At 36.5% G+C, this 12,063-nt stretch overlaps 1 pseudogene; it reads left to right on the forward strand.

Annotated features, from left to right (window-relative positions):
- The first annotated feature begins 1,360 nt into the window (after positions 1-1,360).
- On the forward strand, positions 1,361-8,567 carry LOC109452734 (large ribosomal subunit protein uL1; annotated as a pseudogene).
- Positions 8,568-12,063: the final 3,496 nt, after the last annotated feature.

Below are 12,063 nucleotides of genomic sequence, written 5' to 3' on the forward strand. Positions count from 1 at the left end.
AACAAAGCTAAAAAAGATACAATAAGGGCATGTTTAAGCAAGTATTAAAATGATTACCAAACCCCACATTCCCATTGGAGCCTTTCTCCCACCTCATGCTGTGCTGTACATAACTTTCTACATATAAGGATGCTGTCATCGGCTATTATAATCATCAATAGCTATCAGAGATATTGAATACCTTATAAGGTTTATGAGTCTGTTGTACACACTGCAAAAACAAAGTGATGAAAAATATGAACCCTTCCTCAATAAAAGATAGTAAGTTAGAAGAAACACCCAAGAAAGAATTTAAAGTAGCGTAGGATAAGAATCAAATGAGTGGTACACCCAAAAACCTCAATCACACTCATGTGGAGAATACTGTCAGAATTACCTAAAACAATACAAGATATCATGTCCTACTTGAGGCTGAGATGAACTAATTCTCACTCTTACCAGGACCCACAACTTCTGCTTTCTCCACCTCTCAGCAAAGAGAACAGGAAAGAATGCAGAATAGTATATAATTTCTGAGAATTGGGGACAAATGAAGGAGACTCCAAGACTGTTTCTTAAGGAGAGTCATTTTTAATGAAATAAGGGAATTAAAACTTAAGTGGTAAATTTAAAGCTATAGAGTAGTAGAAAGAAGGTTTTTTGTAAAACTTGTTCTTACTAGAACTACCTTTATCAAATGCAGAAGAAACACAGAATGATAGCTTGAAAAAAATCAAGGGCAGATTTCTTAAATCTATTCACACCTAGAAGTGTTTTTTGTTTGTCAAAGGGAAAGGTCCCACAGACAGAGTGAGACTAAATATACAAAGAAATAAAAGAGGCTAACCAATGGAATACAATCCAAGACAGTCGAGAGAGAGGAGGGGAAGTATGGAGAAGGAAACCTTTATTTTAGAAAAATAGTATGGTCTCTTCTTTTTAGACTTGGAAAGGAATGGAAAGATAAATGAATATGCTAAATAAAGATGTAAATGAAAAGGTATTTAGTGATGAAGAATAGAATTTAGTGCTCGTGTATGTGTTTATCTTCTAACGGCATCTTGCCAGGTTTCATTCAGCATTATCCAGTATTTCCAAGCATTAAGTTAACGGGACTATGTCAAGAAAACAGATACTCTGCAAATAAAGATGTTACTTAAACCACGAGGTTCTCTATTGTGTCTCCACATGCCATTCTTGGTATAAAATGATGGAAACTTTCAGGCTTGAAATATGAAATTGTCTTCTTCTGGTTATCATTTACTGCTTTTAGGATTTTAAACTGCATTGTGTGGTTCTAGTAATGGTTTGGGGAGAGGATATATTAAAGTTAAAAAAACTCCCTTTGTGCTCTTTTCTGGTTTTTGTGGTGCGAGACAACATGAACAGCATAATCTAACACGACACCCTCCACCAGGCAGTGTGGGAAGCCCCACACAGAAGCAAAACATGCGTGGGAAGTTTTTGGAGATGGTGGGGCTGCAGATCAGCTTGAAGAACTATGACCCTCAGAAGGACCAACGCTTCTGGGCGCCATCAGGTTTAAATCCACTCCCTGACCCAAGTTCTCCGTATGTGTTCTGGGGGACCAACAGCACTGTGATGAGGCCCAGGTTGTAGATAACCCCCACATGGAAATTGAGATACTGAAGAAACTCAACAAGAATAAGAAACTGGTCAAAAAACTGGCCAAGAAGTACGATGCCTTTTTAGCTTCAGCATCTCTGATCAAGCAGATCCCACGAATCCTGGGCCCAGGTCTGAATAATGCCCTTCTTTGCTGACTCACAATGAGAACATGGTGGCCAGAATCTATGAAGTGAAGTCTACCATCAAGTTCTAGATGAAGAAGGCACTTTGTCTGGCAGTGACTGTTGGCCACGTGAAGATGACAGACAATGAGCCTGTGTACAACATCCACTTAGCTGACTTAGCTGTCAATTTCCTGGTGTCATTGCTCAAAAAGAATTGGCAGAATATCCAGGCTATATATATCAAGACCACCACGGAAAGCTGCAGCCTCTGTACTAAGGCACAGCTTAATAAACCATAGTGCCACCATTAAAAGGAAGGAAAGAAGGAAGGGGGGAGGGTGGAGGGAGGGAGGCAGAAGGAAGAAAGGAAGGAAGGAAGGAAGGAAGGAAGGAAGGAAGGAAGGAAGGAAGAAAGAAAGAAAGAAAGAAAGAAAGAAAGAAAGAAAGAAAGAAAGAAAGAAAGAAAGAAAGAAAGAAAGAAAGAAAGAAAAGGAAAAAAGAGCCAGTTCAGGCAGTTTGTCCATCTCCACTCAAGTGAGCAATTATTCATTAATTATGTTCAGAATTTATATTAAACCGTGAGTTGAGGGCATTCTGTTTCTAGCTGACAGTACTGGTTGCCTCAAGGTTTGCTCAATCCTTCTGAACTACCTTGAAAAGACAATCCAGGTTTCAAAGGATTAGAAACCTGAAAAAAATACCTTAAACTGAACTAACAGTGAGAGCTACTGAAAAGCACAACCTCTCCCTTCACTCCGTACCCAGTACTTTGAAAAATGGAGCCAGCCCACAAGAAAATGATGAACTTGCCCACCCACCATAGTATGTATTGTATACAAATACAATGCTGAAAAAAATCAGAAAATTTGGGAGATTCAAAACTGTCTTAGTCAAGCTTCAAAAATGTTTGACAGTCTTCCTGCACATATTTTAGTTTGTTTTGTTTTTGTTTTTTCCTATGGGAAAACTCAATAGTAACTAAAAAGTTTGTTATCACTTATAAATGAAAAATAATTTGGAGTAACACAATGCAAGTATTGCAGCTTAATTACAAGCAAGACGTGTAACATTTTGGTAAAGGACTGGTCCTACTGAAGACACTGTTATAAAGCAGTGTTTTAAGTCATATTTTGTCATGGCTGTAATTTAACAGTTTAGAAGTAAAATTAATGTGTTGGTATTTCCCTTTGATGACTACAACACATTTTATTCAAAGTGACTTGCTATTCCTTTTTTTCTTTCTGCCAAAAAGTCCTGATAGGCACCGACAAGGAAACGGGATATTGTGTGGGCCAAATTTCTGACATTCAATTCCCTCAGACATTAATTTAGTACAGAGGAGAATAATCTGCTATTCACAAAGAAGAAAAAGAAAATCCCAGCACATTTGAAGCCAAATCCTTTCACTTAAAGGTTATAGTGACTGAACATAATTTTCTCAGGAGGGAACATTTTTGTTTGAAATGTCTAAGACAAGACTCATCAGAAGGGAGAGTGAGCTGCATCTTGTCTATTGTAGGTCTTCAGGTAATTAAGGACACTGGATAAAGGAGAAAATTCCATCTGTTTGGAATCAGAATCAATTTTTGACACAAGCTGTCAAACAAAAACAAAACAAAAAAACAGAAAGAAGCAGAACTTCCCCAGAGGAATATAACATTGCTCGACCAGTTTGATGGAAATTTAGAAATTATACTTGTATTTAATTAAATCTAAGGAGACTACTGGTTGAGGTCTTTGAAACAAAGTTAGAAATAAACAGACCTACATGGACCTTTATCATCAGAGATTATCAAAGTGTTTTTTGAAGGTGAATCACAAAGACAAAGAGTAAAAGAGGTGATGGATATTTTTATAATTTATAGAGTAATTTTAAAACAAAATCCATTAAAACTTATTTAACTGAAAACTAGAGTTCAAACATGACTAGAGGCATTTTTAATTCATAACAGATGTGGTAGCAAAGAACTGGTAAAAATTACTGAGGAACACTGAATGAAAGACACTGTATGTCTTTTAATAATTAAAGAGCAAATCCTTATACAATATTATCAAAAAAAAAAGCAAAGGGAATGTGACTTTATAAACATTTTTAATTGAATATACACAAATACATATATAAAATATAGAAAAAAATGTTTATATTAAACTGGTCTTCATTTTCCCTGATCCCAGAACAAATCTAATATACATTTTATTCAGATATTTTCTACAGAATTGGGACTTTGGAAGAATCCATAATGTTTTAATTTTAGGGGTAAAAATAAAGTTCTATTTGTTACAACTGTTCTTTTACATTTATCAAACTATGTAAGGGAAAGTAACTTAAACATGTACTCTTGACTGCCAGGATTCAAACCTCCACTTTGCTACTAATTTAGCCACACTTAGAAGGCTAATTAAGCCTTCTAAACCTCTATTGAGTTCAATGATCCATCTTACCTCATAGGTTAGTTGCAAGAATTAAATGTGACGTTATGTGCAAAATGTACAGCATAGTGTCTGTTTAAAGAATTTAAAAACCAATATAGGATGATAAAAATCATTTATTTATGTTAATGTAAACAATGCAAGATCTAGAAGAGCTAACAAAGGAAAGATTCTGCTAGATTCAGGTATTTTAGAACAATAGGAAAATACTTTTGTACAAGTCATTTAACTTTTCAAATTCTCAATAGTACTGCTTTTTAAAAGACAGATGATCTGATAATGAAATCATATTTATTGTCTCAATTATCAAATATTTATTAAGCAACTAATGTGTGCCAGGAACTCCCTAAGCACTAGTTATATACCACAGTGAACCTAGCACACAAAAACTCGTAATCTCATAGAGTATACATTTTAGAAGAAGGTATATAAACAAGTAAGTATATAATTATGTATGTATCAGATATTGATAATACTGCAAAGGTAAATAAAGCAGGAATGGAAAATAAAGGTGGCTGGCAGAATGTGTGCAGTTTAAAATAATTAGGGTGAGCTTCAAAAAAGAAAAAAAGACATTTGAACAAAAATCTGAAAAAGGTTAGGCAGTGAGCTGTGAGATGGAGGAAATGCTTTCCAGGTAGAGGAAATAGCCAGTAGATTGGACGTGGATATAGAAGGAAATAAAAATAATTTCAAAGTTTTTGGCCTAAGCAACCAGAAGAATGGCATAAGGAAGACATAGAACACCTATAAACCATTGGTTTTAGAGATTAATACTAAATATTAGACATTAAAGTGAATATTAGATGGATATTAAATGCGGAGCTATTGAGAATGTAGCTAAAACAAAGTCACAACTCAGGGAAAGCTTTAGGCTGGAGATAAAAGTTTGAGAGAAATATATATGCTAGATGGGTAGTTAGAAAACATCTAAAAAAAGAAAGAAAAGAGAAGAAAGAAAAAGTTCCCCGTCTTCAAAATGTCTGATTTTTACCTTGTTTTTCATCTAAATTTTTTGAATTCTTTAAGACTCAAAGATATGTATTTTTGCTTCTTTGGGAGCTTTCCATGGCACAGAGCAGTCTGAATTAAATTTTCCTCTTAAATATAGTATTTGCACATTTCTCTATCATTGTAACATCATTCTTCTTTAGTGTAATTATCTTTTTATTTAGCATCTTTACTCTACTAGACTGAGAGTTCCCAAAACGAAGAGCTTTCCTCTTTGTAGACCCTAGAGAAGGTGCTAGGCAAACAGTTGGTGATTAATTCAAGACTGAACATAATACTGTTATATAATCAGGGAAAACTTGCATTTGATTTAATTAAACAGTTTATCATAGATAAAGAAAATTATGCAGAACTGGTGAAGGGGGTATGGAATCTGTATGTGAAAAGGTAAGGAATTTAAAATCTTTCCTGAAAATTACGAAATTCTAAAGAAATTTTGGCAAGTGATCTGCATTTTTACAAAATAATTGTTACAGCTTGATGGAGGACTGCCTGGAGTAAGCAAATTGCTGGTAATTTACTTTGGGAAATGGCTAAAATTGCCTATTGATACTGTTCCATTGGGTGTCAATTTCTATGTCCCAGCAGAGAAGAATATCTGAACATCAGTATGAATGGCAGTTGAGACATTTACTTTGGGAGATTGTAGAATGAGAACTAACCAAGAAATGATGTTTATAAACTAATTTAAATGCTGTGAGAAACAAATTTTAAATAAAATCTAAAGAACGTAATTAAAAAGAGAAGCTAAAGTTAAAAGAGAATGACCAGAAGAAACTTGTACTGCAAAGGAAGAGAGTTTTAAGGAGAAAGAAGTGAATTGAAATTCTTAGATCAATAATTTAAAGAACTGAATTACCTATCGAATTTGGCAAAAAGTTGGTCACTGGATTCTTAGAAAGATTTCAGTAGTAGTGAGTTGATGGGTGAATGAGAAGATTGAGACAAAATAAAAACATAATTTGAGTGTGGCACACCATTACAAAGCTTGAAGGTCAAGGAAAAGAAATATGTTAGCTATGGGCTTAATAAAGATTTCTGGGTTTTGTTTGTTTGTTTAGTGATGGGAGCAATATGAGCATGTTTATTTCCCAAAGGGAAAGATCTCTGAATCATTTACCAGTGTTTTGGATTCTCTCTATATTACAGTTAATGATAAAAATTAAAATGTTCATGATTATACCTGAGCTCTGGGCTTCCTCTGGGAAAGGAGTATCTCATTTCTGTCATTACGGTAGATTGAGGAAATTTAAAAATTTGAAGTTTCTAAAATAATTGTCTGTGTCTCTGGGTATCTGGAGTGATAGTTGTTTGGATTAATGGGGCATCTGCTTTATCGTTAATTCTATGAAGTATTCCTTTTCATGACTCCCTAGATAAACTCTGGGCGTTTTTATACTCTAAGGTTGTTATTAGTGCAGTGAAACACTACTTGGAACTTAAGGAAAACAAGTTTTATTAGAAATATTTTAACAAGAATCTGTTATCCATGTGATAGGTCCAAAATAAACTATTTAGAAGAATGTAATCAGTCAGATTATAATTACTCCATTGTAGCCATGGGCTATTACTGAGTAATATCTGTCTAGTAGTCTGTGTTCAATCCTTGCATCTACTTTTGCACACTTCTGATATAGTAGCTTAGACAAATCTCTTCTCACAAGTATTTATGTATGTTAAAATGTTCTAAGCATTTGCAAAAGAAAAAAAATCCACTTTGACTATTTTCAAACTAAAATATAAAGCTAGTGTAAATGTAATACCCAAATAACTAGTATGACAAAAATGAAAGCCATTCTAATTACAAGACAATAATATTTTATTATATACTTCTCTACAATACAGCCATTATGGCTGAATAAATAAAATCAGATGTGTGTTGTGCATGAATCTGTGTGTGTGTGAATGTGTGTATATATCATACATTGTCATTTATAAATTTCACTAGTTTATAAGGGGTCAGTACTAGGAATGAGAGGGCCCTTTCTTTGCCAAGTGCATTTGTGGCTATAACATCAAAGTTTTTAAGGAGATTTTGGAATAGACCAGAATTGCTCTGTGTAATAAATCCTGGAAACAACCAAGTTTGCAGTGGGAAGAACTCAAGAGGCAAATACAGCCACCAAGACACTAGACACTAAATTGAGTAGGGATGAAAAAATAAGAAAACTTGATCCATAATGAAAATTTGGATTGGCAATGTCACCTGGAGAATTGGGGATTGAAATGCTGAGTGCTTGGGAAATATTTGGCTGAGGTCCATTTGTTCGTACATGTTAACATCACGACAGATTTGAAATGTGTCAAAAATAGAACAGATGTGCAGACACATTCATAGCTGTTTGATCGTGTATACTATATTCAAATTACACCTTTCAAGAAAAGGCAAATGAACAAATAAATCAGAGAAATATGACTATATTCCATTTTCAATTTATAAAGATGGGGCTTATTTGTTTCCTGCTCTGTTAATGGGCCTAACATAACATTATGATGGAATCCAAGGCATGTATGAAGTTGTGAGTTTGTCACAGTTTCCTTGGACTTAGCATCTTGTAGTAGTATCCCAGAGCATTTGAATCAAACCTCAAGAATGCTTATGGAACCCCAATGGAACCCCAATCGGGAATAAACTCTGTATCAGACACTATACATTATTATTCCATCTACAATACTGTGACTTAAGTTCTACTTGTCTTCATACTCATATTACATATGAGACATTTAAACAGAGACAAGCAAACTACAGAAGGTCACATGACTAGTGACCACCCTGTTTCCCCGAAAAGAAGTCCTAGCCAGGCAATCAACTCTAATGCATCTTTTGGAGCAAAAATTAATATAAGACTCAGTATATTATGTTATATTATATTATATTATATTATATTATATTATATTATATTAATTATACTATACTATATTATATTATATTAAAGACCCGGTCTTTTATTATAGTAAAATAAGACTGGATCTTATATTATTTTTTTCTCCAAAAGTCACATTAGAGCTGATTGTCCGGCTAGGACTTCTTTTCGGGGAAACACAGTAATAAAAGGAGATATCCCTGACAGACTATCTGTGAGTCTTTTACTCTTAACTGCTTTTCGAGGCTGCCTCACATGACTTTTTCCCTAGGAACTCAAATTTGTTAATAAATAATGGTTGTATTTATCCTAGAAAAATGTGAAAATACCATTCATTAATTAACTCAACTGTTTTTTGACTGTGTGTCACAAGTACATGCTGTGCATGTACACTGGGATATAGTACAATTAAGAATAGATGGGCCCTGCCCCTTGAAGCTGACTATGCAGGACCAAAGCCAGTGTAACCTGGAGACTAACATTGTTGTCTCTGGGAAAGCCAGCCCAAGTCTACCTTTCAGTTCCATGACCTTGGGCTGGTAACTTAACTTCTTCTTTCCTCAGTTTTCTCATCTGTTAAAATCATCCCTTTTATAGAAATAAATGAGTTAAATGCATATAAATTGCTTAATACAGAGAATTCCACATAGCAAACACTGACTCCGCTATGGTGGAAAGGTCAGATGCTAAACAACCATGCCAATCAAGTTAAGTGCTCTAGGAAAAAGGAGCAACGTTTTATTGAATATTGACCAAATAACCTATCCTAGTCTTTGGATAAAGATGGCTAGAATTAATATCCATGGGATGAGGAATTAGTCCAGGAAAGCCAACCTATGTCTGCTATGAGATAAAATGTGGTGCTTTGACTACGACCATAAAAAAAGAGAGCAAGACTTTGTATTAGACAAGCATAAATTTTCTATGAAATTTTCTATGAATCCTTGAAAAATGGATGAATTCAGACCAACCCATTTCAGAAATGTATTCAATCAAAACTTGACCTCTCTCTCTCGAGCCCACACCAACATAAAACTCTGAGGTTAAAACAAACATGGAGATAGACAAATTCAAGTAACATCCTATTTTAAAACTCTCTAGATAATAGACGTTCCATACCTTGTTATAGCTATTTATTTTCCTGTCTCTTTTAGTTTTGAAGTCTATTATGTAAACCAGAAATAAGATAACATAAAGATACAATATAAAATAAAAGACTAAACAAAGCCAAAGCTAGTGACAAATCACTTTCATTCTGTTTTTATATCCTTCCCATCACCCAAAAATATAAGATCTCTTGCTTCTGTGCTCTGTCTTGAGAAAAGTCTTTTTGAGTTCAATTGACATCATGAAACACACTGATGCTCGAACTTAACATTTAATAAAGGTAAAAATGGTATTAAAAAGTTACTATAAACTGTTATAAACTAGATACTAGTTACATAAAAACTTATTACAGTCAAATAATACCAGTTCACTCAGACGTGACTATTCCAAAATTATTGCAAGAATTGTCAAATTTGCACCCAATTGACATATTTCCAGCCATTTTATTTTTCTCTATGCCATTTGAAACTGTTAATAGACTGCGGTCCAACACAGAAACTCCTATTTCAAACAGTCAAATTTCGGTACATGGATAATATTCAGAATACTTAATAATCAGCATTGTATGATTATGTGAATCAACACATAAACAATTATATCCTTTTGTTATTTAAATATTTTAAATTATATATTTAAAAAGTAACATGTGACAAGTTATAACACAAATTAATCAATGCATTCGAATAAATTCCAATCATCTATTGACTTACAGAAGTTGTGATGTGACCGGTTGGTATGTTACAGCTATCACCAACCATGATACAAGGAACTGTATTAATCCCTTCAAGGTTTTCACCATTAAATGACAACATTCGTGACTGAATATTTGGTAAATACCAAAGGATATTGAAATCACTTCCTCCAATTTAGTCTTCCCACCATCCTCCATGTTTCCATTCTTCTCTCATTATCCTTTTTCCTCCACCATCAGTCGGGATCTTAAAATCCAGACCTTGGTCATAAGCCTATAGTGAGTATGAAGACCACTCAGATCAGATGAGGAGGAAGTGGGAAAGGACTAGAGTGAGGTGTGTGGGAATAGACTGAGTTTGTCCCTGGTCCCAGGAGTTTGACCTTTTTTCGCCTGAATCCATCAAGGGAATGTGAAATGGCTGTGTGCCTTGCACAGACCAATGAGTAAACAGTTGATTACACACATATAGGCAGTTGGCTGAGGTCCTTTTATTAAACCAGAGTAAAACAAAGGGGAAGAAAAAAGGGGAAGATATCAAAGAAAGTTTTAATAGTGATTACTGACAGACTGAATCAACATTGGAGGGCTCTCGTGGAAGCTAACTCTCCCAGGGCACATGAAGGGGCAAGCCCGAGAAGGGAAGATGGGGAGCTGCTGGCAGGCTTCCTGGTCTCGCAGGGAGAGGAGCGAAACAGAGTCACAATATCATACCATCAAGATATGCTGAGGTGTGTACCTTGAGAACAAATTAAATGAACACTTTCCTTCCCTACAGACCTTATCACAAGGAGCCAAAATGGCCCTCATTTGCTCATGCCAACCACCATGAAGGGATAGTTTCAAAAAAAAACAACAAAGAATTGCAAACTTATCCAAGGAATGAATAGTCTGCACACTGCAAATTTTCAACATCCATAGTTCCTCTAGATTCAGGGCCTGAACCCAGACAAGGCTAGACATTACTTTGTGGTGTTTTGGGGGTGGGGTATGGGGGGCAGGGGCGGAGGTGGGAGTGGGATACAGTAAGCCCCCCTCAGCTTTGTGGTACAGACTCCCTGGATCCAGAAGTTTTCAACCTAGAGTCAACTCTTCACATTTGAACTAGTTAACATACACACCAAAATCTGTGCTCCAATTTCCAAACAAAAATTGCACAACAGGCTCTGTGTGCTAGATAAATCACATACTACATACTAGAATGCATATTATTAAATAATTTTACCATTTATTGAAAGTACTACTATTTACCAACCATGACACACATACTGTATCAATCTTTCTAATAACTCACTGTCGTGCGGGGCAGCCTGTGGGGCCTCTTCTGGGGTCTCTAGTCCTGCTCCCCACATAAAAACACAGGATATGCTGAGGCCAAAAAGGAACACCCACGGAGCCATAGGTATGGGAGTCATACCACTATAGTCTCACTGGAGGCTGGATTCACATGACGTGCGACCTGCTGTCCGCTTTTCTGCCAACTGACTCACTCCCCTAGCTAGCTGCAATCTGCCATGCTAACTGCAATCCGGGCTTGCTAGCTGAGCCCCATCTTCTTGCTAGCCTCATTTGCTGCTAGTGTAGCCACAGCAGTTATATTAGTGGCCAATGGCTCACTGGTTACAGCTGATGGCCAACTAGCCACAGCTGATGGCCATCCAGTCACAATCGGTGGCCATTTACTACCTGAGTGAGCACCTTTCCACGTGAGGGAAAGAGCCTGGAAACTGCACTCCTGGCTCTGTCCCCACACTCCACCCCTACAGGGTCTCACCTCACAATCTACACAACAAGCGTCTTCTGCGAGGGGTCTTGTGAGAGGATCCTGGAGGTGAATGCAATATCCTGGACACAGTGAGGGTTTCTCAGGGCACCACCAGTCCTTCTGGGCACAGCCAGACTTCCTGGGCTTCTGAGGGTACCACCAGTCTCCCCGGGCACAGCCAGGGCCTCTCAGGGCACCGCCACTCTTTCTGGGCACTGTCACTCTCTCTGGGCACAGCCAGACTTCCAGGGCTCTCAGGGCTCTGCCACTCTCTCTGGGCCTCTCAGGGTACTGTGCTGGAACAACAGTGGCTCACAGTCAAGGTGTTTACATATTCTCGATGGCGGCCAATCAAGACACAAAAGCTAACATCCACCAGTTCCACTACATGGAGGTATGTTCCCAAGCAAACAGTCAAGTGGTCCATTAGATTAGGGATAGAAGGCAATTCCCCATAGTTCA

This window comes from Rhinolophus sinicus, linkage group LG02, assembly GCF_036562045.2.
Source record: "Rhinolophus sinicus isolate RSC01 linkage group LG02, ASM3656204v1, whole genome shotgun sequence".
NCBI classification, from domain to species: Eukaryota; Metazoa; Chordata; class Mammalia; order Chiroptera; family Rhinolophidae; genus Rhinolophus; species Rhinolophus sinicus.